Consider the following 27,968-nt stretch of genomic DNA (forward strand, 5'->3'; position numbering starts at 1 on the left):
GTCGGAAAAAGTTTGTCTGTGTCCCTCGGGTTTCCAGACTTACAGAATAGTACCAGAAAAGCTTATTTGCACCCACCTTTTGGCACATGCTTCTATTAAATGAGAATCTTGCACGAAACTTTGCTTTTATTCATCAAATGAGATGAAGATGTCCTTTGAAATGATCTTAATATTAGATTTGGTTGCTTTTTCCAAGCATTATTCTCCTATTATTTCTTTAAAAAAATTTTTTAACGTTTATTTATTATTGAGAGACAGAGAGATACAGAGCGTGAGCAGGAGAGGGGTAGAGAGAGGGAGACACAGAATCGGAAGCAGGCTCCAGGCTCCGAGCTGTCAGCACAGAGCCCGACGCGGGGCTCGAACTCACAAACTGTGAGATCATGACCTGAGCCGAAGTCGGTCACCCAACCCACTGAGCCACCCAGGCGCCCCTCTTTTTTTTTTTTTTTTTAATTTTTAAAAGTTTATTTATTTTTGAGAGAGAGAGACAGAGTGTGAGCGGGGGAGGGGCAGAGAGAGGAAGACACAGAATCCGAAGCAGGCTCCAGGCTCCGAGCTGTCAGCACAGAGCCAGATGTGAGGCTCGACCTCACGGACCACGAGACCGTGACCTGAGCCGAAGTCGGAAGCTTAGCCGACTCAGCCACCCAGGCGCCCCTCCTATTATTTCTTATTGGATCATCATAGCAACCCGGAAGTGGTCAGAGCTAGCAACCTACACGCCATAGAAACTAAACTCATGCATGTAAACCATTGGCCAGAGAGCAGTTAGAATTCCCAATCTCTTTGGCTCAACACTTTCAGTAAAGACAGGCATACATTTTTTTTTTTTTTTTTTTTTTTAATCGGATGTTATGCAGGTGGAGTTAGGCACCTCCAGGGTTCCTCTCATGCTAAAGGTTCTGGAAAAGTCCCAAGAGCACACTAAAATCCAAAGAAGAGGTTTACCGAAGCATGAGTCACCCTAAAACACCTACTTCGGTCGGACTTTGAGGAAGAGACTCATTTTCCCTCTGTCGTCAGGTACACAGTGGCAGCGTTTGCAAAGCCCCGCCAGCAGCTTGTCTATTTCTACTTTGTTTACTACCCTAGGTGGCTGCACAGCTGCGGATTTTTAAGGACCGCACGAGGCTGCTGCGAGTTAATAATCCCAGAGAACCACAGGCTCTCTTTTCCTCCAGGGGTGTGGCCCTTCGTTTACAGAAAGGAAGGCTGAATCACAGAATGGGAAACGGTGACACATAGCCCATCTCCAGCAGAGCGGGGAAACAAAAGTATGGCCGTTCCCTGCTTCACCTTGAGTCGGCATTATTGTCTTAAAGGTAGACTTTGATCCCAAACTTGAGTCCTTTTCCATTGCGACGCTAACGCGAAGGACAGGATCTCCAGGTCTCTGTGGATGATCTCCCTGTCTCTGCTTGAGAGAAAACAGGTAACAGCGATCTGGTTCCTATGCAATTTAGGGAGGGCAAGGGATCGGTTTCCAGCATGCACAAAAGCGAGGTAAAGTGAACGATGATGACAAAATGTATGGTAAGTAACCATCACGGCTCACTTACAGCTGTATGTTCGGTGCTGTAGGTGCTTTGCCGGTACTCATTCACTTCATGCTCGCATCAAACCCTCAAAGGGAGATGCTGTTATTTTTTAATTTTTACTTTTTTTTTAACATTTACGTATTATTGAGAGACCGAGAGAGACAGAGCACGAGCAGGGGAGGGGCAGAGAGAGGGGGAGACACAGAATCCGCAGCAGGCTCCAGGCTCCGAGCTGTCAGCCCAGAGCCCGACGAGGGGCTCAAACTCACAATCTGAGAGACGGTGACCTGAGCCGAAGTCAGATGCTCAACCGACTGAGCCCCCCGGGCGCCCCAGGAGATGCTGCTACTACCCAACTTTACAGTTGAGATAGCCAAAGTTCAGAGAGGCTAAGAAACTTGTCCAAGGCTGGTAATGTCCTCATCTTTGCCCTGGAGATGATTAGGAACGTAAGTTTTGGCATCTACGATCGCAGTTTTAGTTGGCCGGGCCCATACTGGTCCATTTGGTGGCTTTGTGCTGATGAGCACAAATGATGTGCTGATGAGAAAAAGCGGCTCCCTCAGGGCAGGTGGGCTGATGGCTCCCACTTGGCAAGTGGAGGAAGGACGAAGTTTGGGCAGAAACTCACTTCTCTGCCCTGGGTGTCCTTGCATAGGGCCACCCTGTATGCCTGCAGGGGTGCGTGGCTCCCGCACATGCTAGCTCTGAGACCACGAGCGGCACCCTCTGTGTCTTTGAGTCTCTGTTTCTTCATTTAAAAATCAGGTGGTGAGGGTCCGCACTGAATCTACCTGGCCTGTGGGAAGAACTAAGGAGGCAAAATCAAACATGAGATGGTTACATTGCACCTTCTGTGGGATCATAAACTCCTTGGCAACAGGAAGGAGTCATTTAGAGACTCGTTTTGAAATGCCATGGACTGTATATCACAGGAAAGGCTGTGGTGCTTCCTAAGAAGCAGATCATGTCTTCCATTCTTATTTTATTTTATTTTATTTTATTTTATTTTATTTTATTTTTTATTTTTTAAAATTGACATCCAAATTAGTTAGCATCGAGTGCAACAATGATTTCAGGAGTAGATTCCTTAATGCCCCTGATCCATTGGGCCCATCCCCCCTCCCACAACCCCTCCAGTAACCCTCAGTCTGTTTTCCGTATTTAAGAGTCTCTTCTGTTTTGTCCCCCGCCCTGTTTTTATATTATTTTTGCTTCCCTTCCCTTATGTTCCTCCGTTTTGGCTCTTAAAGTCCTCATATGAGTGAAGTCATATGATTTTTGTCTTTCTCGGACTAATTTCACTTAGCATAATACCCTCCAGTTTCATCCACGTGGTTGCAAATGGCAAGATTTCATTCTTTTTGATTGCCGAGTAATACTCCATTGTATATATATATCCCACATGTTCTTTACCCATTCATCCATCGATGGACACATGGGCTCTTTCCATACTTTGGCTACTGTTGATCGTGCTGCTATAAACATGGGGGTGCATGTGTCCCTTCGAAACAGCACACCTGTATCCCTTGGATAAATGCCTAGTAGTGCAATTGCTGGGTCGTAGGGCAGTTCTATTTTTAGTTTTTTGAGGAACCTCCATACTGTTTTCCAGAGGGGCTGCACCAGTTTGGATTCCCACATGTCTTCCACTCTTACCATTGAAAGATGTTGGTGCTTGAATCACTTGTACAATTAAGCTACGTTCCCAGGAAACTGCCTTCCTTGGATTGCTGCCTTGAATGCACTATATTGAAGTAACAGGGTCAATAACACTAAATTTAGGAATTGTCTTCAGAATGGCTTTCAGTGAGTCTGAATCCTTACAGATATTATGTGGGGTGCTACACGCGAGAGTGTGGGAGTATCAGATGGCCCCCTGTGCATTGCAGAGCCGCCCCTTAGTAGCTGTGGGATTTTGGACACATTTCTTTTTTTTTTTAATTTTTTTTAATGTGTATTTATTTTTGAGAGAGAGAGACAGACAGACAGAGCACGAGCAGGGGAGGGGCAGAGAGAGGGGGAGACACAGAATCCGAAGCAGGCTCCAGGCTCCGAGCTGTCAGCGCAGAGCCCGACTTGGGGCTCAAACTCACGAACCGCGAGATCATAAGCCGAAGTCGGACACTCAACCAACTGAGCCACCCAGGCACCCCTGGACACATTTCTTAGCCACGCTCTGTATTAGTTTCCTCTTCTGTGAAATGGGGATAATAACAGCCTCTCTCATAGACCTATGAGGGGTAAATGGGAAAAATTCATCTAAGATGTGTCACATCATCCGTGGCAAATAGTAAGTGCTCAAAAAATGTTAGCTGGAAGGGGCACCTGGCTGGCTCAGCCGGTGGAACATGCGACTCTTTTTAATTTTATCTGAAGTTCATTTATTTATTTTGGGAGAGAGAGAGAGAGCACGAGAAGGGCAGAGAGAGAGGGGGAGAGAGAGAGAATCCCAAGCACTGTGACAATGCAGAACCCGATATGGGACTCAAACCCACAGACCGTGAGATCATGGCCTGAGTCAGAATCACGAGTTGGTTGCTTAACCTACTGAGCCACCCTGCACCCTTGCTTTATAGAATATTTGTACCAGCTCCCGAAGGTGGGTTCTAATTAGCTTAAACTATTTAGAGTGGTCCATTTCTTCTTATCAGTGATTAATTTATGTGATATATGACATCATTGATATATGACATCATTGATATATGACATCATTTTGGGCAATGAGATTTGAGGGAAAGTGTGACAAGGGTCTCAGGGAAAAAGTACTTTCTTCGTAAAGAGAGGCTCAAGAAACTGAAGAAAAAAAGAGTAATTTCTCTGCCTCTGGATGTGGTTGTATGAAGATGTGATGGCTGGAGCCATGCAACAGTATTGCGAACATGAGGGGGGCTGGCTTGGTAAGACCAGGCCCATCTGCTGGGGTTTGTAGATCAGAAAGATGGTAGGGGTGCCTGGGTGGCTCAGTCGGTTGAGTGTCTGACTGTGGCTCAGGTCATGATCTCCCGGTTCCTGAGTTCGAGCCCCGCATCGGACTGTGGGCCGACAGCTCGGAGCCTGGAGACTGCTTCGGATTCTGTGTCTCCCTCTCTCTCTGCCCCTTCCATGCTCACACTCTGTCTCTCTCTCTCTCTCTCTCTCTCAAAAATAAATAAACATTAAAAAAATTTTTTTAATAAGAAAAAAAAGAACAGAAAGCTGGTAAAAACCCATGTTATTCCAAGAGGCCACTGAGCTGCTGAATTAGCTGAAGCTTCTTCCAGTTCTTCCAGATTTTTTTTTTTTTTTTTTGTCAGCGGACAGAGTCCATACTGCTTCTCTCTTTATTTCTTTATTTTTTTAATTAAAAAAATTTTTTTAAGTTTATTTTGAACGCAGCACAAGTGGGGGAGGGGCAGAGAGAGAGGGAGAGAGAGAAATTCAAGCAGGCTCCCAGCAGCCAGCACAGAGCCTGATGCTGGGCTTGAACTCCTGAAACCATGAGATCGTGACCTGAGCTGAAACCAAGAGTCGGTCGCTTAACCCACGGAGCCACCCAGGCGCCGCTATTTTTAAATTTTTACTAAGTTTATTTTTATTTATTTTGAGAGAGGGAGTGTGTGTGCTCATGTGCGTGAGGGAGGGGCAGAGAGAGAAGGAGAGAGAGAATCCCAAGCAGGCTCCACACTGTTAGCACAGAGCCCGTCTCGGGGCTCAAACCCACGAACCGTGAGATCATGACCTGAACTGAAATCAAGAGTCAGACGCTTAGCCTACTGAGCTATCCAAGTGCCCGTCTTTTTAAATTTTTATGAATTTTTAATATTTATTTATTTATTTATTTATTTATTTATTTATCTTCTCCTTCTTCTTATTTTTCTTTTCTTAAATGCCTATTTTTGAGAGAGACAGAGAGACAAAGTGCGAGCCTGGGAGGGGCAGAGAGGAAGACGCAGAATCCGAAGCAGGCTCCAGGCTCCGAGCTGTCGGCACAGAGCCCGACGCGGGGTTCGAACTCACGAAGTGTGAGATCGTGACCTGAGCTGAAGTCGGACGCTCAACCGACTGAGCCACCCAGGCGCCCCTTGAACTTTTTATTTTTAAAGTAGTCTCTGTGCCCAGTGTGGGGGCTCCAACCCACAACCCCGAGATCACGAGTTGCACGCCCCACTGGCTGAGCCAGCCAGGCGCCCCTCTTTACTTCTCGACTGCCTAATTCTGTAGCGTGTAAGGTTCATGAGAGCAAGAACTTTTTGGTTCCTGTTGATAGATAAGTCTAGCTCCCCATATAGTGCCTGGTACACAGTGGTTGTTTTCTCTCTCTCTCTCTCTCTCTCTCTCTCTCTCTCTGCATAATGAATGTATATACTCTGGTGATTGAGTGCAGAATTAATTTGGTTCAAACACACCTGACTTTGAACTCTGACCCTGCCACTTGCTAGCAATGTGGGCCTGGTCAAGGGTGCTGCTGGGCCTCAACTTCTTCATCAGGAAAATGTTTTCCCAAAACCTGTCTCGGGGCGCCTGGCTGTCTCTGTTGGTCGAACGTGCGACTCTTGATCTCACGGTTGTGGGTTCAAGCCCCACGTTGGGTGTAGTGGTTGCTTTAAAAAGAATCTCTGGGGTGCCTGGCTGGCTCAGTCGGTTAAGCAGCTGACTCTCGATTTCCAAATGGGTCACGATCCCATGGTTTGTGAGTTGGAGCCCTGCGTCGGGCTCTGTGCTGACAGCACGGAGCCTGCTTGGGATTCTCTCTCTCCTTCTCTCTCTCTGCCCCGCCCCCGCTCACGCTTTCTCTTTCAAAATAAATAAATAAAATAATAAATACAACAATAAATTTAAAAAGGGATAAAATAAATAAATAAAAATAAAAGAAGTAAAAAAAGTGGGACGCCCGGGTGGCTCAGTCAGTTAAGTGTCCAACTTCGGCTCAGGTTCCTGAGTTCAAACCCTGCGTCAGGCTCTGGGCTGATGTTCAGAGCCTGGAGCCTGCTTGGGGTTCTGCGTCCCCCTCTCTGCCTGCTCCTCCCCTGCTTGTGCTCTGTTTGTCTCTCTCTCTTTCTCTCTCTCTCTCTCTCTCTCAAAAGATAAATAAACAATAAAAAAAATTAAAATAAGGAAATGAAACTTAAAAAAGTATTAAAACAAATCTTCACGACAGCCTGCCGCATCCCCGAGTCGTTCGAGGTGTTCGAGACCAGGGTTAAGGAGTGTCAAGCTCTGAGGTGTCCTGGGGCCCCGCACCTGCTCGGCAGGAGCGTGACTGCTCAACAGGCAATAGTTAAAGGCACTTGCCCTGGACCCAGGAAGCCGCCCTCTGTGCTTTTCCCAAAGTGAGTGTTTTGAAATATTTCATCGGGCAAAATGTGGGAGAATTGAGAAAAAGATGTAAACCTAAACAAATATCTCAAAACTGCTGTCCGCCCAGGTCAGCGGCAAGAAGCTGTGTGCATTCCGCACAAACAGATGTTAGTACAGGGGGTGTTGCCGCAGCGTGGGGCCACCGGCCGTCTGCACCGCAAATCTTGGAATTCCTCTCAAGAAAGGCATTGCTGTCTCCCCCCCCCCAACCCCCCCCACCTCCCCAGGTTGACCAGCAGAAACACTGCTGACAGCAATGAGGGGGAAGGTTTATCCCACTTGGCTATTTTTAGCTCCCCCTTGATGTCTTGCATTTCACATTTTGAGCTTGTTTGCAAAGTTCCCTTCCAACCCAAACAAACCAGGTTCAGTAATGAAAGGACGCAGGTTACTGCTTTCTGATTCTCCAGGGAGCAGGCAAGGAAGCCAGGTTCCCTGTGGAATGTTCTGGGAGGGTGTCGGCCTCCCGAGAGGATCCTGTAAGAGGCCAAGCTTCCTTCAGCACCCAGCTTTCTCCGGCCCCCCAAGATAATCCTCTGGACCATAATCTTTCAGGACTTTCTATTCAGATTCCATAAAATCTTTTTTTGGGTTTTCCTGTCCCCTGCTGGGAGTATCACTGCCATACCTGGTGAAAGAAAATACACCATTTTTATTCATTCATTCATTCATTCTGCAAGTCAGCAAATAATTATCAGGTGCCTACTGCATGCCAGATACTGTGTTCAAGAGTCCCTGTTCTCGGGGCGCCTGGGGGGCTCAGCCGGTTGAGTGTCCGACTTCGGTTCGGGTCACGATCCCGTGGTTCGTGGGTTCGAGCCCCGTGTTGGGCTCTGTGCTGACAGCTCAGAGCCTGGAGCCCGCTTCATATTCTGCGTCTCCCTCTCTCTCTGCCCCTCCCCCGCTCAGACTCTTTCTCTCTCTCTCTCAAAAATAAATAAACATTAAAAAAAATTTTTTTAAAAGTCCCTGTTCTCATGACACCTTTCTTTTTTTTTAAATTTTTTAATTTTTTAAATGTTTAAAAAATTTTTATTAATTTTTTTATTTAACTATTTAACTTGTTTTATTTTTTATTTTTTTTAAATTTACATCCAAGTTAGTTAGCAACATGGCACCTCTTTCTAATAGGAGAGCTAATCAAGCACTAATAAGTAAAAAAAATTTTTTTTAATCAATCCCAAATTGAACAGAATACCGTTATATTTATTCTAATTACAACGCATAAAATAACTATTATTAATACACGACAACCTCAATATAGGACTTATTACCTGCTGGGTCGTATCCGAAACTCTTCATATACCAACTCATGTCATGCCATTTATAAAATAGGGGAAATTAAGAAACCAAAACCTAAGTATCTTTAAAAAAAAGTTTTTAATCTTTATTTATTTTGGAGAGAGAGAGAGAGTGAGTGGGGGAGGAACAGAGAGAGAGGGAGACACAGAATCCAAAGCAAGTGTTAAGTATCTTTTAAACGTCCTACGGCCGGTTTACTAACCAGTGGGATTTGAAGGTCAGCCGCGTGGATTTTAGAGTGCACCTTGAACCCCTACCACACACTCCCTATGATCTTGAAGACAGCACGTTGAATAAGTGACAAGGTGGAGTCAGGACCTGCCACGTCCCGTGAAGACGTCAGCGGGGTGATGACGGGGACTTGGCTTCTGGATGGGGAGGGGGCCGGGCACAGACCGCAAAGATAAGAAGGGGTCAGAGGAGAGCCCTGCAGGTGCAGAGAGAGATCAGCAGATGCGAACACCAGAGGCAGGCAGGTAGGAGCCAAGCAATTTCAGGCACAGCGGCAGGCTCACGTGACCGGTGGGTGTGATGGGGACAAGCCGTATTGTGGGGACCCGAGGCTGCACAGGTAGGCAAGGGGATCTAATTCAAATACCACTCCTGGAAGAAAGCTGCCCGATGAATCGTCTTGCTCAGGCTTTGCGTCAGCTCGTGGGGGCTGGCCTTTGGGGCACCGCTCCAGGAGATGCAGAAAACCTGTTTCACATCATCTCTTGTGGTTGAAAACCTTTTCGAATCTTTCCTTTCCGAGCATCTGAGCATAATCGAGTCTCTCTGGAGTGATTGGTGGTCTGCCCTGGGCGACAGCTCCGGACCCGGTGACCTAAGATTAGCTCTAAAGAACTTGCAACGGTTTGCGCCACACTTAAACGCTAACCTCAGGACTTCCCCGAAGCGATGTTTTCTTGGTTGTGGTTTAAAGACAAATTCTGAACCCCAGGTTATTTTCCTAGTATTTCTCTCCATCTCTCTCTCTCTCTCTTTTTGAAGTAGGCTTCACGCTTAGCACAGAGCCCCACGGGAGGCTCGAACTCACGACGCTGACCTCGAGACCTGGGCTGAGATCAGGAGTTGGAGGCTGAACCAACTGAGCCACCCAGGTGCCCCTAATTTACATGATTTCTAAAAATGGGGCCCAGGGGCCAAAAATAGGAAGAAAGAAAGGTGAACTTCATACAGTTGGTTTCCAGTGAATCACGATTTTACTGTCAGCTGTGTATGCTTCCGGAGCGGGGACTCCTTGTGGACCTCTGGCTGTCACAGGTAGGTAACAGGTGTGAATGCAGGAAAAATAAATAGCCCGGCCGATGATCAAATATTTTGCAATGAAGAAATTATTCACTGGCCCTGCTTGGAATTGATGTAATTGGATAATAGTCTGAGGAGAACAGCTGGAAAACATTGGCGGTCCTGACAGCCCATTTTGGTTGCTCTTCAGAGGGTAATATCTGGGGATTTTCACAGCACATTTGTTAAGAGGAAATGAAGAGTCCGGGCAGCCTGAGTGAGAATCCCCAGATTCCTGATTCTCAGCTATGTGACCTTGGGAAGTTACTTAACATCTCTGTGCTTCCATTTCCTCATTTGCAAAATGGGCATGAAAACAGGCAGCTACTTTTTGCAGGGTTGTCCTGGGGATAATTGATACATCAATTCATAACTGATTAAACTGATCTAAAGAAGGGGGGGGGGGGTGCCTGGCTGGCTCAGTCAGTGGAGAATGTGACCCTTAGTCCTGGAGTGATGGGTTCAAGCCCCACGCTGGGCATAGAGCTTACTTAAAAACAACAACGACAAACAACAACATACTGATGTAAAGAAGTTAGCTCAGAGCCTGGTATGAGACCTCAATAAACATTTCTATGTGTGTGTTTTTTTTTAATTTTTTTAATGTTTATTTACTTTTGAGAAAGAGAGAGACAGACAGACCGAACATGAGAGAGGGAGGAGCAGAGAGAGAAGGAGACACAGAATCCGAAGCAGGCTCCAAGCTCCGAGCTGTCAGCGCAGAGACCCACGCGGGGTTCGAACTCACGAAGGGTGAGATCATGACCTGAGCCGAAGTCAGACGTTCAACCGACCGAGCCACCCAGGCGCCCCTGTATGTTTCTTTTTCCATCTCACCCCTTCCGGCCGGCCGTCTGTGGCTGTAGCACTGCTGTCCCATGGCACGTCTCTGGATGACCTCGGGAGGGGGTGGAGTGGTGATCTCAAGGTCCACAGAGCAGCAACCAGGGAGGCCCTTGCAGAGAATTGCCCCCTTACAAAAGGGGCTTTGCCCAATGGCAGGGTTTCTATCGACATTCTGGGACAGACGATCCTTCGTTGTGGGGTGTCTTGTGACCTGTAGGGTGTTTAGCAGCATTCCTTGTCCCTACCTGCCGGATGCCAGTGGTACCCCTGTCCCCACAATTATGACAGCCAGTTGTCAAGTGTCCCTTGGGGGGCAAACCACGTGATACCTTTTAGCTTTATTGTTAAAAACAATATTGAATTATATACCCTTCTCGCAGGGCAAAAAGAGAAAGAGCAGGAGAGTAAAGGATGAAAAGGGGAAGAGGAGGAGGGGAGGAAGGAAGGAAGGAAGGAATTGTACACAAATGGGCAGAGTAAAACCAAAACGAATTAGAACAAAGCACTCCTATGTATCACTACACAAGTTTTGTGAAATACCCTTGAAAACTAGTTTTCTTACGTGTGAATGTGTAGATCGAAATATCCGTGGACCCAACCATGGCACGGATACTAAGAGCAAAACCTCCTAGATCAGCAATGATGGGGGGCGCCCGGGTGGCTCAGTCGGTCAGGTGTCCAACTTCAGCTCAGGCCGTGATCTCACAGTTCATGAGTTCGAGCCCTGCACCGGGTTGTCTGCTGTCAGTGCGGAGCCCGCTGTGGATCCTCTGTCCCTCTCTCTCTCTCTGCTCCTCCCTCGCTGGTTCTCTCTCTCTCAAAAATAAATAAATAAAAACAAATTAAAAAAAAAAATGATAGACTTGAATCTGAGCTATGTGACGGTGGCCAAGATACTTCACACCCCCAAACCTCAGTTTCCTCATCTGTAAATGGGAGTTACCATTCGTACCTAACTCAGCACAGTGCCTGCAACATTCACTTACTGTGGGCTCTTCATATTTGCAAAAAATATTGCCAAGCACAGTGCTTTCCACAAATTAACTCAAGTACTGATCAAATGACCCTACGAATAACTATTGTTTTGTTCCCATTCTGTGGGTAATGAACCTGAAGCTTAGAGAGTAATGTTGGGGGTAGAGGGTTGGTGGGGGGGGGCGGCCACACAACTAGGAGACACAAAAGCAGGAGAAGAGCATGGCAGTTAGCCCTCTCAACCGTTCTGCTATCCTGCCATCTTGTTTGCTTTATATTATTCAGAATTCTTTTTTTTAAATTTTTTTTATATTTATCTATTTTTGAGAGACAGAGTGAGAGTGGGGGAGGGGCAGAGAGAGAGGGAGACACAGGATCAGAAGCAGGCTCCAGGCTCTGAGCTGTCAGCACAGAGCCGGACGCGGGGCTCAAACCCACAGACCGTGAGATCCTGACCTGAGCCAAAGTCAGATGCTCAACCGACTGAGCCACCCAGGCGCCCCAGAATTCTTTTTTTTATTTAAACATTTTTTTTAAATGTTTATTTATTTTTGAGAGAGAGACAGAGCACGAGCAGGGGAGGGGCAGAGAGAGAGAGGGAAACACAGAATCCGAAGCATGCTCCAGGCTCTGAGCTGTCAGCACAGAGACCGACCCAAGGCTCGAACTCAGGAACCTCAAGATCATGACCTGAGCTGAAGTCCGATGCTCAACCGACTAAGCTACCCAGGCACCCCCGTAGAAAGCTTTTTAAAAGTTTTTATTTCAGGGGCACCTGTGTGGCTCAGTCAGTTAAGCATCTGACTTCAGCTCAGGTCATGATCTCGTGGTTTGTGAGTTCCTGCCCTGCGTCAGGCTCTGTACTGATGGCTCGGAGCCTGGAGCCTGCTTTGGATTCTGTGTCTCTCTCTCTGGCCCTCCCCCACTCATGCTCTGTCTGTCTGTCTCTCTCTCAAAAACAAATAAACATTAAAACAAAAAGTTTTTATTTCAATTCCAGTTAGTTAACATACAGTGTTGGAGAAAACTTTTTTTTTAATTGGAGAATAATTGACACACAATACAATATTAGTTTCAGGTGTAGAATGTAGTGAGTTAATATTCACATACATCATGGAATGATTACCCCAGTAAGTCCAGTTATGATCTGTCACCATACAACTTGTTACAATATTATTGACTATATTCCTTACGCTGTACATTACATCCCCATGTCTTATTTATTTTTGTACCTGGCAGATTATAGTCTTCCTCCCTTCATTTGCTTTATCCATCTCCCCACCCCCTCCCCTTTCCACGTTGTCACAGATGGCAAGATCTCATTTTTTTTTTATTAAAATTTTTTCAACGTTTATTTATTATTGAGAGACAGAGAAAGGCAGAGCACGAGCAGGGGAGGGGCAGAGAGAGAGAGGGAGACACAGAAGCCAAAGCAGACTCCAGGCTCCGAGCTGTCAGCACAGAGCCGGATGCGGGGCTCAAACTCACAAACAGTGAGATCATGACCTGAGTCGAAGTCGGAGGCTTAACCGACGGAGCCACCCAGGTGCCCCGATCTCATTCTTTTTGATGGCTGTCTACTATTCCGTTGAATATATCTACCACATCTTCTTTGTCCGTTTGTCTATCGATGGACACTTGGGTTGCTTCCTGCCATGCCTTGGCTATTGTAAATAAAGCTGCGACGTAGGTGGGCTTTCATTGTTTTTGTCATAGAAAACTTTTATTTTTTGTATCTTAAAATTTTTTACATGTTGATTTATTTTTAAGAGAAGGAGAGAGAGAGAGAGAGTACAAGTGGGGGAGGAGCAGAGATAGAGGGAGACAGAGGATCCGAAGCGGGCTCTGTGCTGACAGCAGTGAGCCCAATATGGGGCTTGAACCCATGAACCATGAGATCACGACCTGAGCCGAAGTAGGACACTTAACTGACTGAGCCACCCAGGCGCCTTTTGTTGTAGGAAACTTTTAACAGAGTACAGACATCGACTACAAAGTCCATTTTCATGACAGATTTAACCTCACATCGCAGATGATTAGCTCACTTGGAGAGGCACTCTCGGGAAATATTATAAACTCCTTTCATGTAAAAGATAAGAAACACAGCCTATTAGGTCAGCCTCTACTTGAATTTAGATCTTAAAAAGCACATTAGCTAGAAGCCTCAACTCTGGTGAACAGAGATCAGACATGTGGTTCTAGAATTTACCATATGTAATGTAAGAATATGGTAAATTAGTAAACATTAGTATATCTGAATCCTTTAAAAGTACATGTTTGCTTACCCTTTGAGAGTCTTCCCTCTGCTGATAGGAAGACATGAATTTTTGATGATGACATTTACTTTTTTAGAAAGTTGTATTAGCTACAAGGCCTCGCATAATCTCGCTCCTACGCGGTGTTGTGACATAATCCCATGTACCACCGTCTAGGTGCCACAGGAGACTTTCTGACGCTCACATACAAGCCCTTTCCTACCTCAGGACCCTTGCACGTACCGTCCCTCTGCTTGGAATGCTAGTCCTGCAGACCACGTATCAGTGGCCGGGGCCTCCTTGAATTTCTGTACGCTCATAATTTCTCCAGATGCCTTCTCCCAGCCCCTTCTTTTTCATTATCTGCTTTCGCTTTTCATAGCATCGCCACAACCTGATCTATCTTTACCTTTTAAATTGTTTATTGCCCATTTGCCCTAAAAACGTAAGCTCCTTGTCAAACATGTTTGCGTATCCCCAGGATCCCGGCACAATGTCTTGCGTACAGCAGGTGCTAAATAAATAATCTCTGACTTTGTTTTTGACTCTGTGAGTTTACACATAGGTGACCCACTTTGGGTTGCGATCACCTTTGATTTATAGGCAGCTGAATCTTGCTTATTTCCGGTTGCCAAGGGTTGCCTTCCTTGGCGTGACAGCACCAAAGCATTTGTCGTCTTGTGCAGCATGAGTGGGAAGCTGAAATGTCAGGTGACACCAGAGAAAGGATCAGTCATGGCAGCTCCTTGGACATAGACACATATTAAACATTCAGGGCGTCAGTAGAGGGCTGGCTCGGAGAGGATTCCATCGTTAACACATGACAAGTTGGGGTTTGCAGTCAAAGTCCACTTAGCAAATGTTTATTCTACCACGCACTTTTCTTTTGTTTCCTGTAAGTATAGCTTCCCCCCCCTTCCAGGATTTGAGGTCAGAGAAACACGAGGAGGCTATTAACATATCAATGGAGGGATCGCTTCGGAATCTAGAATTGGGAATAATATTTGCATCTCGAGCTCAGAAGCCGCCCAGGCAAGCCTGCTCATTGATGGCCTTTAATTTCCCCTTAAAACAGTGCCTGTTTCCGAATAAAAGATTAATACAGGAGGAGAGCTCCGTTTGTCGCGTGATTTATACTCAAATGCTGCCTCCTTTCCTTTCAGGAGCACGATGCATACGCGACCCCACCCCTGAGCCGCTTGCATTCAGTTCCTCCAGAAAGATAGCTGCTGGTCACCAAAGCCTGCCGCTTAATTGAATTTGTCTTTGTCCCCTTGATCTTCACGCTGACAAAAATGTGGGGTGGGTGGGATGTATCCAGAAAAACCAGACCTGAAAAACACAGCCGATCGCTAGGAGACGGAGCTGAGGAAAGAGATACAAAGTGCACTTCACAAAATGAAACTCAGGGATGCCATTTGGAAGGTGGGTCTGTGCTGTACTTCTCTTTGCGTTAGGCATTACCAAGCTTCTCCAGTATGGCCCCAGTAGAAACAGGGCGACCTAAGAAGTAAACTACTACTCTAGCTTGGAGCCCTTCTACCATTTTTTGTCTTGGCTGGAATTTCCATGTCGTTTTGGGGAAGAAAAACCCATGAGGGGAGAGGGAAGATTTCTGTTTTGTGGGAAGTTTGGAAACCTCTTTCTAGAAATGAATGGATGTGAGTAATACCAACCATCACTACTGGCAACGGGTTATCGAACGACTATTTTTTTTAACCATCGCACTAACCGCCTTCTAGTCTTTATCTCGTTGGATATGGGCCCCGACACCGTGAGGAGGTCCTATGAATATTCCCATGCAGACAAGGCTTGGAGAAGTGCTGTCCAAGTCTGTAAAGAGCCAGAGCCAGATTTTGAAGCTGGGTGCATTTGATTCGAAAAATCTAAGGAGAAGTGGATGCAGGCAGGCGTGCCTCCAGGGACGTTTGTTTCTTTAACGTGGCAGACGGAGGAAGTGTTAGCTTTTCAGGCAGGCAGCCAGTTGGGACTAAAGGTCTTGAGCTTTGAATCCTAGGTGTGGATCCCGTTAACCTTGGCTTACCGACTAGGCACCACCATGTCCCATGGCCAGGTAGGATTCCTAAAGGCAGGTTTCTCGTAACGTGTTGACTTTGGTCATCCTACGTGGTCACGTGGTGACTGACGACACGGCAGAGATGCCCTGAGCAGAGAGGGAAGCTAGGTCGGTAAGAATTGGAATATGACAGTGACCCAGAGCAGAACTCCCTCTGACCCCGGCCGACAAGGACTACATCCCAGGGACTGATCAAAGGAATGACACTCCCAAGATGTCACTCACTGACAGTTCACAGTTCTGCTCTGATCTTGGATAAACCCCACGATCCCCAAGGTTGGAGCTGCGTGTGTGAGAGGCAGCCACTGTGTCCTGTTTCCCTCCTTGGTGGGGGACACGTAGAAGAGTTTGCGATCTAGGGATCACAGTCGAGCTAGAATCGAGGCTCTGGTAGAAAGAATGAAATCAGATTTGGGAAGCTTAAAAGGGAACGCGCCTGCTTTTCTAGTTTGGGATAATGATTCCTAACTCCCTAAGTTTGTGACTCTCTGCACTTGCCATTCGCCTTTCCATTGATTGCTTCATGGACTCAAACCGGAAAAAAAAAACAAAAAAACAAAAAAACAAACAACCCAAAAGCAAAACGAGATATTGGTGGAGCTTTGATATGTGTACCCTCTGTTACAGATACTGGGCCTAAGACAGGAGGAGAGACCAAGCTGTAAACAGGTAACACAGAACAAAGAATTCCACAAATAAGAACTTAACGGCCATTTTGATGCATGCTTTGAAAAGAAATGAATACAGGATGCGGACTCTATTTGAGCTGCATCTAAACCTCTGTTTATACGTCCTGTCTGCCTGGGGTCCCTTTTCTGTTTCCCTCCCTGAAGCATGTTGCCTAAACTCGTAGACTTACTGTTCAACCGCAGGGTTTTGAATCCTGTATTCTCACTCCGTGGCTGCGTGACCTTGGAAAAGTTACTGAACCTATCTGAGCCTTAGGCCCCTTAGGTGTAGACTGAAAATAATAGAAATACTTCCAGAGTTGTCATTAACGCCAGATGAGATGGCTTAAGTAAAGCACTTAGCCTCCGAAACGGGCACAAAGAGGGTGTTCATTAAGTCTAATCGTCGTCCCCGGTCTCTGAATGTGTTTCCCCTCCCCCGGGCTGAAAGGCACCAGACTGCTTGCTCAAGATGTGACGAGGAGGGGGCTTTAGACAAGAGGGTCCAGAAGCCTGGACCCTGCCCAACAGCTGTGTGTCCTTGGGCAAGTCAGATGGCCTCTCTGGGCCCCCGTTTCCTTCATCCATAAAGGGAAACTCATAAATCTACTGGAGAATCCGAGTTAATTTAGCTCAGTAAGCGGCAGCTGCTATTATCGTGACTTCTTATTACTGTTTGACTCCGTGCAAAACATAATCATGCCCGACTCTGCCTTTTAATCCCACAGGTTGGGTGGTGTTTATGCATCAGTCTACAAAATGAGATTCTGAAAATCCTTCTCCATAAAGTGAATTGTCTTTACCCCTGACGCTTCTCCTGAGACCTCTTATTCGGTGAGTGAATTGACAAGAGGGGCGTTAGATAAGGGATTTCGTCCTTCAAACACTTCCTTAATCTCCACAGTTGCCATGGAATTTGTGTCGTTTTTGCTTGGGCGATCAGATTACGTTTCATAAACAATATCTCCTATGTTTAAAAATCTTTAAACGGCCACTTGTAAGCGGCTTGACGTGGACTACAGTTAATGCCTTGTTTGACTTGGCTCTTCCTTTGTCCGTGGGGCTGACGGTCAACTGGTTATGCCAGCGCCGGACTCCTAAACAGAGACCCACGTTTTCCAGAAGCTTCTTGCTTGAAATAGTTCCTTCGTTTTCAGCACATCAGCCATCCCTTGTAACTTTCCAGAGATGGGCAATTTTGGTGCTTTCGTAGATTTCTTGTTTTCCCCGGTATTCACCCTCAGTGTCCTTCTCCCGGCACTTTCCAAGTCAAAATTGTCAGCTCACCTGACCCGTCAGCACCCTGGGGCCACTGGGCAGAAGTGGGTATCTGAAGGTGCGTTTGTCACTGCAATTTTCACTAAGTTTTAATTTTCAAACTGAGGGATTAACCCCCCTTTTGTTTGGGGCGCCTGGGTGGTGGCTCAGTCGGGTAAGCCTCCGACTCTTGATTTCGGCTCAGGTCACCATCTCACGGTTTGTAGGTTCAAGCCCCGTGTTGGGCTCTGCGCGGACGGTGTGGAGTCTGCTTGGGATTCTCTCTCTCTCCCTCTCCCTCCGCCTCCTCCTGTTCTTTCTCTCTTTAAATAAGTAAACATTTAAAAAAAAAGTCCCCTTTTGTTCATTGGAGCTCGTGTTTATGGGCTTCTCCCGTATGTGACTCGCTGGATCTGAGCTATCCACTTGATTCTCCAGTTCTCGACAGCATCTAGCGGGTTCTACCTGCAAAAATATGTCCCCCCCCCACTCCGCTCCCACTACCGCGACCCGCTCTCAACCTACCTGCTTCGTGCTGACTCTCCTCGATCCATCGCTCACAGAGCAGCCCTAACGGCTCTGAAAAACGCACAGCAGATCATGCCAGCTCAGTGCTGAAAACCTTTCCATGGGTCCCCATTGCACTTCAGGCAAAAAATGAAAATTTCTCTCCAGGAGGTCTGGCCCTTGCTCCCTCGACACACGGATTCCAGCCACCCCTGTTCCCGCTTGGAGCCACACGCCCCTCCTCTCTCCTGGACAAGTCAGACTTGTCTTGGCCTCAGGGCCTTTGCCCTTGCTTCTCTTTGAGCCTCAAGAGCCCTTGTCCCAGACACTGGCTTGCCGGGCTCCCTAGTACCTGTTAGCCGTCAGCAACACTGGCCTGCCCTCCGAGAGCCTTCTGTGGCACGGCCTGTCCCTGCCCCAGCCCAAACACAGAGGACCGAACAACACGTGGCATTGCCGTTTATTTGTTTTACTCTGGCTTTGTTTTCTCTCGGAGCGAGCTCCGAGCCTCAGCCCTACTGACGTGGGGCGCGGGCTAACTTTTCGTTGGAGGGACCGTCCTGTGTATCGTGGGGTGTTTAGCTGCTTGCGTGGCCCGCTGGGTCCTCCCACTAGATCCCAGTGGCACTTCTCCTGTGCCCCCCACTCAACCCCCCCCCCCGACTTGTGACAACTAAAAATGTCCCCAGACATTGCCAAATGTCCTCTGGGGGGGGCAAAACTGGTCTCGGTGGAGACACGCTGGTCTAGAATCTGAAGTCTTACCTTGGCCTAAAACAACGCCTGGCACGGGGAATGAGTAGGCAGTTTACTTGTCGGAGCGAAAGAGCGTTCCTACCCGGTATGGTAGGTGATCCCGTCTCCACCACACAGAGCTGCGGAGGCCCCGGAACCCGCGTGACCTGCCTGGGGACACAGCCGACAGGTGTTGGAGCTGGAGGCCACCCAAGGCGGTCAGACATCTAAGTTCAATCTCTTTGCTTCAGGCCATGTGAACACGCAGCCAATACGATGATAATGCTTTCTAAGCCTCTCCTTATCAAGCACCACGGAGTGCCACCATCAATGGCCTCAATTTACCCTACATTCTGTGCAGGAGACACCATTCTCAGCACCTTATTCAGCGGATTTCATCTACTTTGTACCTAGTGCCGAGAAATAAAACTAGTGTTTTGACATCTGGTAGCAACACCCTCTTACAGAGAGAATTATTGTGGTTGTAAACACGTTGCTAGCTCTTTAAAACAATTCAAGCTTTGGAATAGTTGTCACATCCACGTGGTTTGAAAAGAAAACAGTATAAAGAGGAATATAGTGAGAAGCCCCATTCCTGTTTCCATTGGACCCATCCTCTGACTCCTTTTGATGAGTTTGCTGGGTGTCCTTCAGAGCTGTCTCTTTGTTTTTGTTTTTTTCAGATTAAAAAAAAAATTTTTTTTTAACATTTATTTATTTCTGAGAGACAGAGAAAGGCAGAGTATGAGCAGGGGAGGGGCCGAGAGAGAGGGAGACAGAGAATCCGAAGCAGGCTTCATCCAGGCTCCGAGCCACCAGCACAGAGCCCGACGCGGGGCTCGAACTCACGGACCGCGAGATCATGACCTGAGCCGAAGTCGGATGCCCAACCGACTGAGCCACCCAGGCGCCCCTGTTTTTTTAAGATTTTATTATTTAAAATTGTTTTTTATTAAAAAAAATTTTTTTTAAAGTTCATTTATTTATTTTGAGAGAGAGAGAGAGCGTGGGGAAGGGCAGACAGGGAGGGAGAGAGAGAATCTGCACGGTCAGCACACAGCCTGACGTGGGGCTCGAGCTCACAAACCGTGAGATTGTGACCTGAGCTGAAACTAAGAGTTGGACACTTCACCGAATGAACCACCCAGGGGATCCTTCCTTCTTTTTTAGAGCTGCAGAATATTCCACATAGGATCACAGTCAAATGTATTCAACCAGTTTTCTGTTGCGGGGTATTTGGGTTGTTTCTTTCTTGTCTGTGATGAACAGTGCTGACACGAAGAACCTCGGTGTCCATTATTTTCCCGAACCTATCGGAGAGACACGTGTGCGCGTGAGCCGGGAGGGGCAGAAAGAGAGGGAAAGAGAATCCCAAGCAGGCTCTGCGCGGGGGTTCGGTCTCATGAACCGTGAGACCGTGACCTGGGCCAAAACCAAGAGTTGGACGCTTAACTGAAGGAGCCACCCGGGGGCCCCACCCCCTGTTTTTTTCAAGCGCTCTGCCATGGTACATCTGTTAAAGGCTGTTGGGCAACAAATAAACAAATCTTACGTTAGCATTCAAAAAAAAATATGAGTAAACCTGCCGAAAGATGTCTAGGCTTCTGTTATTGTCACACGTGTCTTTCTATGTCATTAGAACCAGCTCATTTTTACTGTTTGTATTTTCTCTTTTTCTAAAGGTTAAAGCAACCCACCAGTTTGCCTGAAAGCTGTTTACACCGGGAAATGTTAAGGGTAAGCCGGCCACACGCTTGTATGATAGCCCTTCCTGCCAAGTGCCCAGCCCATGTTGGGAGGGCTTGCATTGCCTGTTAGCAAGAGGACCTGTCTCTGGAAATGGTAGCTTTCTCTCGATCGGCATGAAAGGCCTGCTTGGCTCTTTTCAAGTTGCTCAAATTCCTAGTAGGGCTCTGGTCCTGATTTCTTCCACTTGCTTTTCAAAATTGCAGGTGACTTCTCTCCCGGGTGCCTTGGTTGGTTACGTCTGCCGTAGGACGTCCATCGTGCCTGAATCAAGCTTCTTCACTCTGCTTCCCGGGGCCATTTCCCTGCAACTTGCTTGCATGCTAATTTCCAGTGGAACACTTTTTTTTTTTTTAAATGCGTGTGACTCAGGACTCAGGCTCAGTGCAGCACTTAGGTGTGCGTGAGGGAATGCTAAAACGTTCTGGCCAGAGGAGAACAGCATGGCCACGAAGAAGCTGAGATCATATGCTGGGCTCAGATCATGGTGTGTGTGTGTGTGTGTGTGTGTGTGTGTGTGTTGGATGGCTACAAATTTATCTGGGGACTTGTGGAAAAAGGTATTAAAACAAATAGCCTCACAAGGAATTACTGCCGTGCAGGGCAGTGTTACATAGATTGGTGAATCTTTATGTATTTTGACATGTGTCAGTCTTGCTGGCTTTGGCTATGACCTACATTAGGCACTGACTCAAGGTTCTTCAGGGAGATGCATTAACCTACCGAGTCAGAAGGCATGATGGTTGAGATGGGCCAGCCAGCTATGACCCACGGGCCGAATCCCATTTACGTCCAGTTTAGTAACTTAATGGTCATGTGGGGGCTGCATATTTGAGCAGGATTTTGCCAGGCAGGTTGGGGAGGAAGAACACCCTCGCATGGGTTGGCAGACTACAGTCTGAGGGCCAAATGAGGCATACCGCCTGTGTTTGTAAATAAAGTTTTATGTGAACACAGTCAGACCCCTTTGTTAAAGTATTGCCTACAACTGCTTTCGCTCTGCAAAGGCAGAGACCGTATGGTCCCCCAAGCCTAAAATATTTGCTGTCTGGCCCTTTACAGGAAAAACTGACCCTGCCCACCGCTAGGGTTGGGATTAAGCACTGAAGCTATGAATCAACAGCTTGCCTTCCAATCTCAAGGTTACTTGTTTCTGTGTAACCTTGGTTACATACCTATAAAATGGAAATATGCATATTCCTGGGTTGCTGTGAGAAGTAAATTCAATAATTATCATGATTCATTTTAATGAAAGACTTCCAGAGTTTTTCCCATATCCTTGATGCCCTGGATTATAATCATGCTGGATCTTTTCTGTCGTTATAAAATTTAAACGTCAAAAATATTTGAGGAATTTGGGCTGCCACCCTTCTCATTCCAGGAATAAAAGTTCCCGAAGTGCTTGCAGCGTATTTTCGGGGTATTTGATGTTGATTAGTGGAGCCCGTGGCAGCTTAGGAACTGTCCATTGGTATGTCTTTGGTCTAGTTGGGATCTCGTTTCGAGACTAAACCGTTAAGGTATATAGGTGAAATTTCTAGGACACAGACAAACTGGTAAGAGGGGATCAAGGTTCGCAGTGGTCTCCGTAGAGTCAAATAAAGGATTTGGAGGAAACAAGAGAATATTTACCAGGGATTGATGTGGATTCTGGCATCAATTATTTAAGTCTGGGAATTGGGAGACTTGGCCAGACAGCAGTTCCTGGGAAGTAGATCTGGGGCTTCTAGCTGGCCACAAACTCAATTTGAGCCAGATGTATACAGCTGACAAGGAAACAGTTTTAGCCTGCATTAACGGAGTCGGTATACGCCTCGTGGGTTCAAGGAAGGTAAAGCAAGAAAACAACTGAAATGAGCTAGGCAGCCCACATTTGAAGAAGCAACGTTAGTTATGGAGACAAATCACACGTTTGAGTGGAGATGTTGCCGAAGTTGTGTAGGCTGAGGGGGAGCTGGGGGCATAGTCAGGTTGTTGAGTAATCTGGGAACCGTCATACTGAGGAAATGCCTGAAGGTTCTACGGATGGTTCCCAGGAAAGGAGATGACCACAAGGGAAGAAAGAGCTTTTCAAAAGCTCTGAAGCTGCTTTGCTATCTTTATTGGGTTTTTTGGGGGAGGGTGTGTGGGGGGGGAACCTTAGGGAGATAAATGGGAGGTACTCCATTTTGAGGGCATCAGCTCAGCTCACACTTTCCCCACCCCTCCCCCTTGCACCCAAGCCCACAGTTGCAAGTGGGAAGTCCCTGGCAGCCATGTTTGGTCATCACAATCCTGCCTTCCTGCTGACAGCTGATCAGACAAGGGAGGGAGGCCTGCTGGAAGCCAGAGGTATCGGATTCTGTCTCTGGGGAATTTGAGATTTACCTTGAGGTACTACCAGGCAGTCTGTCCATAGAATTGGACCTGTAGTGTGTCAATCTGGGGCACCTGAGCGGCCATGTGCCAACACGACAACGGAGTAGCCGAGAAAATCGATCTACGGAGAGAAAAGAATGAGGCAGCCATGCCGAGAAGCAGAGGTGGAAGACAGCGGGTCTTGCCTGGCCGGATTCTTTCCAGCTTCCCATTTCTTGGTTTCAGTTCTCCCTAAAGCCTAACTGCCTTCCTGGACATGGGCTTCACGCGATATCCTATGTCCTTGTTATAAATGTCCCCTTCTTACTTACGCTAGGTCCACTGGGTTTCTGCGTTTGTAACTGAAAGCGCCTTAACTCCTTCCGAGTGCCATAGAAAGTAGCTCAGTGGGCAGAAGACATCATGGTAAATCCTGTCCAGCCGTTGAAAGAGTAGCCTCGGGAAGGAAGGATATTTCTGTTTCTGGGATCATTCAAATAGAAGCTGAATGACCAGAGAACTGGGAGTCACTTGGGTTGGGCCGGGCTTGGGTTTCAGGAGGACCTGGAATTGATTCTGGGCTCTGCCACTTTCTACTTGGGGCAATGTTCTTAACCTTTACCGACCCCACTTCTTCTGTAGGATGCGGACAATAGACCGTATGGAATTGCAGTGAGGACGAGACGGCCTCGTGTAGAGTTTCCTCTTGCTGCTGTAAGAAACGGCCACGAAATTAGTGACTTAAGACAGAAAAAATGTATTCTTTTATGATTCCGGAAGTCGGAGACCCCCAAGGGGCCTTACTGGGCTAAGGCCAAGGTGTTGGCAGAGCTGTGTCCCTCTGGAGGCTCTAGAGGAGAACCCACTTCCTTGGCTTTTCCTGCTTCTAGAGACCAAGTGCATTCCTTGACTGGCGGCCCCTTCCTCTGTCTGCATGCCCCCCTGCTGCAACCCCTCCCGTCTCACTCCTCTGGCACTGACCTCCGGCCTCCCTCTTTCACTCGCAAGGACCCTGTGGTTACAGTGGACCCATCTGGATCATCAAAGATAATCTCTCCATTTAAAAATCCTCAACTTGGGGCGCCTGGGTGGCTCAGTCGGTTAGGCGTTTGACTCTTGATTTCGGCTCAGGTCACGATCTCACAGTTCGTGAGTTCAAGCCCCACGCGGGGCTCTGCCCTGATGGCACGGAACCTGCTTGGGATTCTGTCTCCCTCTTTCTCTGTCCCTCCCCTGCTTGCCGTGTGAAAGAAATAAGAATAAATAGATTTAATAATCAATCAATCAGTAAAAACAAGCATTCAGAAAGAAAGCTTTCTTGAAGCAAAATGAATGAATGAATGAATGAATGAATGAATAAATAAAAACCCTTCCCTTAATCACATCTGCAGCATTTCTTCTGCCATACAAGGTACCCTAGGCACGGGTTCCAAGATTAGGATGGGGACACCTTCAGGAGGCCATTCTTCTGCTTCCCACGCCTAGTGATGCAAAGAGCTAACCTTTATTGAAAGCCGTCCACGCCTTGGGCCCTGAGCTCCATGCTTTTAGGCAGATGGTTTTATTTGGTCACCACAGTTCCGGGCGATGGACCTAGAAAGGTAAAATTATTTGCTCTAGGTCACCCAGCTGGGCAGCAGCACTGCAAAGAACTGAGACTCCTCATTTCACTCCGGAGCCCTCCTTCATAACCACCAGTGACAAATGGCAAACCCACAGGCCTTACTTCAGGCGGGTGGAGAGTCTGCGGTAAACGGGGAGGCCTCGCGCTGTCTTACGGGGGCAGTGGTTCCATAACCCCAGCCCAGAGGTGCCAGTTTTCCAACAGACGCCGTACGTTGGGTTATTCATGTGAAACGTCCCCAGTTGGAAATGCCAGAAACCAACCCAAATATTAAAAAAGAAAAGAGAAAAAAACGTGGTGCGGCCACGTAATATAGGCAGATGGGTTCATCTTGCTGTACACGACCAATGGAAGCTATCTTCAATACTATACTATTTTTAAAAAAATATTTGAAGCTATGTGACTCATCATAATGGTTAACAGTTATGTGGCATTTATTGTATGTCTGGCATGCTGTCACAGGCTCTGCTGTCTTATTCACTAGGATGTTCTTTTTTTTTTAATAATTTTTTAATTGGCATCCAAGTTAGTTAGCCTTGAGTGCAACAATGATTTCAGGAGTAGATTCCTTAGTGCCCCTGACCCATTTCGCCATCCCCCCTCCCACAACCATTCCAGCAACCTTCTATTTGTTCTCCATATTTAAGAGTCTCTTCTGTTTTGTCCCCCGCCCTGTTTTTATATTCTTTTTGCTTCCCTTTCCTTATGTTCATCTGTTTTGTCTCTTAAAGTCCCCGTATGAATGAAGGCATGTGATATTTGTCTTTCTCCGACTGACTAATTTCACTTAGCATAATACTCTCCAGTTCCATCGACGTAGTTGCAAATGGCAAGATTTCCTTCTTTTTGATTGCCGAGTAATACTCCATTGTATATATAGACCACATCTTCTTTATCTGTTCATCCGTCGATGGACATTTGGGCTCTTTCCATACTTTGGCTACTGTCGATTGTGCTGCTATAAACACTGGGGTGCATGTGTCCCTTCGAAACAGCACACATACTGGTATCCCTTGGATAAACACTTTCCACTAGTATGTTCTCAATTAAGAATTTAGCTCCTTGACTGGGGAATTACTTTTGGTTTTTATAGGATTTTTATTGGCAAGTTGAAGACTTCTATGAGGGGTCTGAAAGAGTAAAGGCTCAGTTGATCTTGGTTTCTGAACCTGGCTCCAGCATGTGTGATGGTGGGCAAGTAAGTGAATGCATCTCCCCGGAGTTACCTCTTCATCTGCAAAATTTGTTCCTAGTTCTCTCGCAGGGTTTCTGTGACGACACGATTGTAGGTAGAAGCACTTACAAATACTGCTTGCGATTCATAGATAATTCACCCCAAGAACATAATCAGCAGGTAAACAGAGACTGTGGCCCTCTTGTAAATAAAAATTGGCGATTCAAAAACACAACGCAACACAAACACAACACAAAAACCCTTGAGATGAGAGGCAAAGTTTTCAGCTAGGACTAGGCACACGTCAGGGCTCAGGGCGGCACGGGAGCCTCCACTGCACAACTTCAACGGCCCTGAAGCAAAGATGAACACGTGTTGAGTGGAAGTTGCTGTGGTTTTACTTCAGGGCCCCGGGCGGTGCCTTCTTGAGCTTCTACTCCCTTGGAAAGATCCGCTTTCAACAGCGGACACACATCTGAAATGGCAGCGAAGGCCGGGTCTCAGGGCCTCTGGGCGCTAGCTGCAGAGCGGTCACTAATTGGACGGGCGTAGGACTTCTTCCTTTTTGAGGTTCCATTTCCCACCCGGCAAAATGGGGCAAATCGGAGGAGCTCACGTAATCCGTGATCGATTCTGTTATTTTTTTATTTTAATTTTTTTTTCAACGTTTATTTATTTTTGGGACAGAGAGAGACAGAGCATGAACGGGGGAGGGGCAGAGAGAGAGGGAGACACAGAATCAGAAACAGGCTCCAGGCTCTGAGCCATCAGCCCAGAGCCCGACGCGGGGCTCGAACTCACGGACCGTGAGATCGTGACCTGGCTGAAGTCGGACGCTTAACCGACTGCGCCACCCAGGTGCCCCAATTCTGTTATTTTTAAAAAGAGGCTAAAGGGGCGCCTGGGTGGCTCAGTCGGTTAAGCCTCCAACTCCCGATTCTGGCTCAGGTCTTGATCTCGCGGTCCATGAGATCGAGCCCTGTGTGAGGCTCTGTGCTGATGGCTCGGAGCCTGCTTGGGATTCTCTCTCTCTCTCTGCCCCTCCCCGCCTTGTTCTCTCCCTGTCTCAAAATAAATAAATAAACCTTAAAAACAATTCTTTTTTTAAAAAGACAAACTAAAAAGACACAAGGAAGTTCCTTGCTGGTGTATCTTAGAAGTTTTTATATTTTCTTAAGTGGTTTCTGTTTTGGAGAGTGGAATGGTGGTGACCGGGGGCTGGGGGTATGGTGAAACGGGAGACGTTCTTTACCATTACAAACTTACAACTGCTAGAGAAATAAATCCTGGAGGTCTAATGCACAGGGAGGTGATTATGGAAAACAACACTGTTAGAAACATCAAGCTTCCTTAGAGACTGGGTCTTAATTATTCCCAACACAAAAAAAGAAGCCTCAATTACGGGTAGTGATACAGGTGTTAGCTAAGGCCACCATGGCAGTCACACATGCCACATATTCATTTATCACGTCGAAATGTTGTGCGTCTTAAACTTACACAAGGTGGTATATTTCAGTGTTTAAAAAGTGGCTTCCGTTTTGAAGGTATCTGGACACCGGGAAAAAAAACATAAGCCGAACTTTGGTAATATTTATGTTTTAAGAGTCAAAAGTTGGAACAGGTGAAAATGAAGTTTCCCTTCCTCTCTTGGTCACACCACAGTTACAGGTTTCTAGTATGTTCTTCCAGAGATGTTCTAGGCCAGCGGTTCTCAGTTGGGGAGGAGTTGAACTCTCGGGGACGTTTGGCAATATCTGGAGACAGTTTTGGTGGTCACAGCTGAGGGAGGGGGGCCACTGGCATGTGGAGGGGGGAGGCCAGAGATCTTACGAGGCACAGGACAGCCCCCCATAGTAAAGAACTGCCTGGCCCCAGATGCCCCTAGGGCTGAGATTTAGAAATCCTGCTGCAGGCATAGATGAGCAAATACAAGTGTTAAATCATTATATTGCACACCTTCTGTCTTTTAGGTGACCTAGCTTCAAGCAGTTACACGCTGTAAACCAATTCTAATAGCCATTCATTTTTCTTTCTTTTTTCCTTTCTTTTTTTTCCCGATGTTTATTTATTTTTGAGAGAGACAGAGGGAGAGCATGTGCAGGGGAGGGGCAGAGAGAGAGAGGGAGACACAGACTCGGACGCAGGCTCCAGGCTCCGAGCTGTCGGCACAGAGCCTGATGTGGGGCTCGAACCCACGAACCGCAAAATCACGACCCGGGCTGAAGTCGGATGCTCAACCGACTGAGCCACCCAGGGGCCCAGCCATTCATTTTTCGGCAAATATCTGTTCTTCG

The 27,968-nt window shown here is 47.0% G+C and overlaps 1 long non-coding RNA gene across 3 annotated transcripts; it reads left to right on the forward strand.

Annotated features, from left to right (window-relative positions):
- Positions 1-1,303: 1,303 nt before the first annotated feature.
- Positions 1,304-27,776, forward strand: LOC121019911 (uncharacterized). Of its 3 annotated transcripts, XR_005785814.1 has the most exons (4): positions 13,653-14,974; positions 17,023-17,128; positions 20,476-20,530; positions 27,645-27,776. It is a non-coding gene; the product is annotated as an uncharacterized LOC121019911 (long non-coding RNA). The 3 variants fall into 3 exon arrangements; XR_005785815.1 differs by lacking the exons at positions 13,653-14,974; positions 27,645-27,776 and adding an exon at positions 1,304-1,435 and having other exon boundaries at positions 20,476-21,942; XR_005785813.1 differs by lacking the exon at positions 27,645-27,776 and having other exon boundaries at positions 20,476-21,942.
- Positions 27,777-27,968: the final 192 nt, after the last annotated feature.

The sequence above is a fragment of the Herpailurus yagouaroundi genome, unplaced genomic scaffold (assembly GCF_014898765.1).
Source record: "Herpailurus yagouaroundi ecotype Mexico unplaced genomic scaffold, PumYag 246, whole genome shotgun sequence".
Lineage (NCBI taxonomy): Eukaryota > Metazoa > Chordata > Mammalia > Carnivora > Felidae > Herpailurus > Herpailurus yagouaroundi.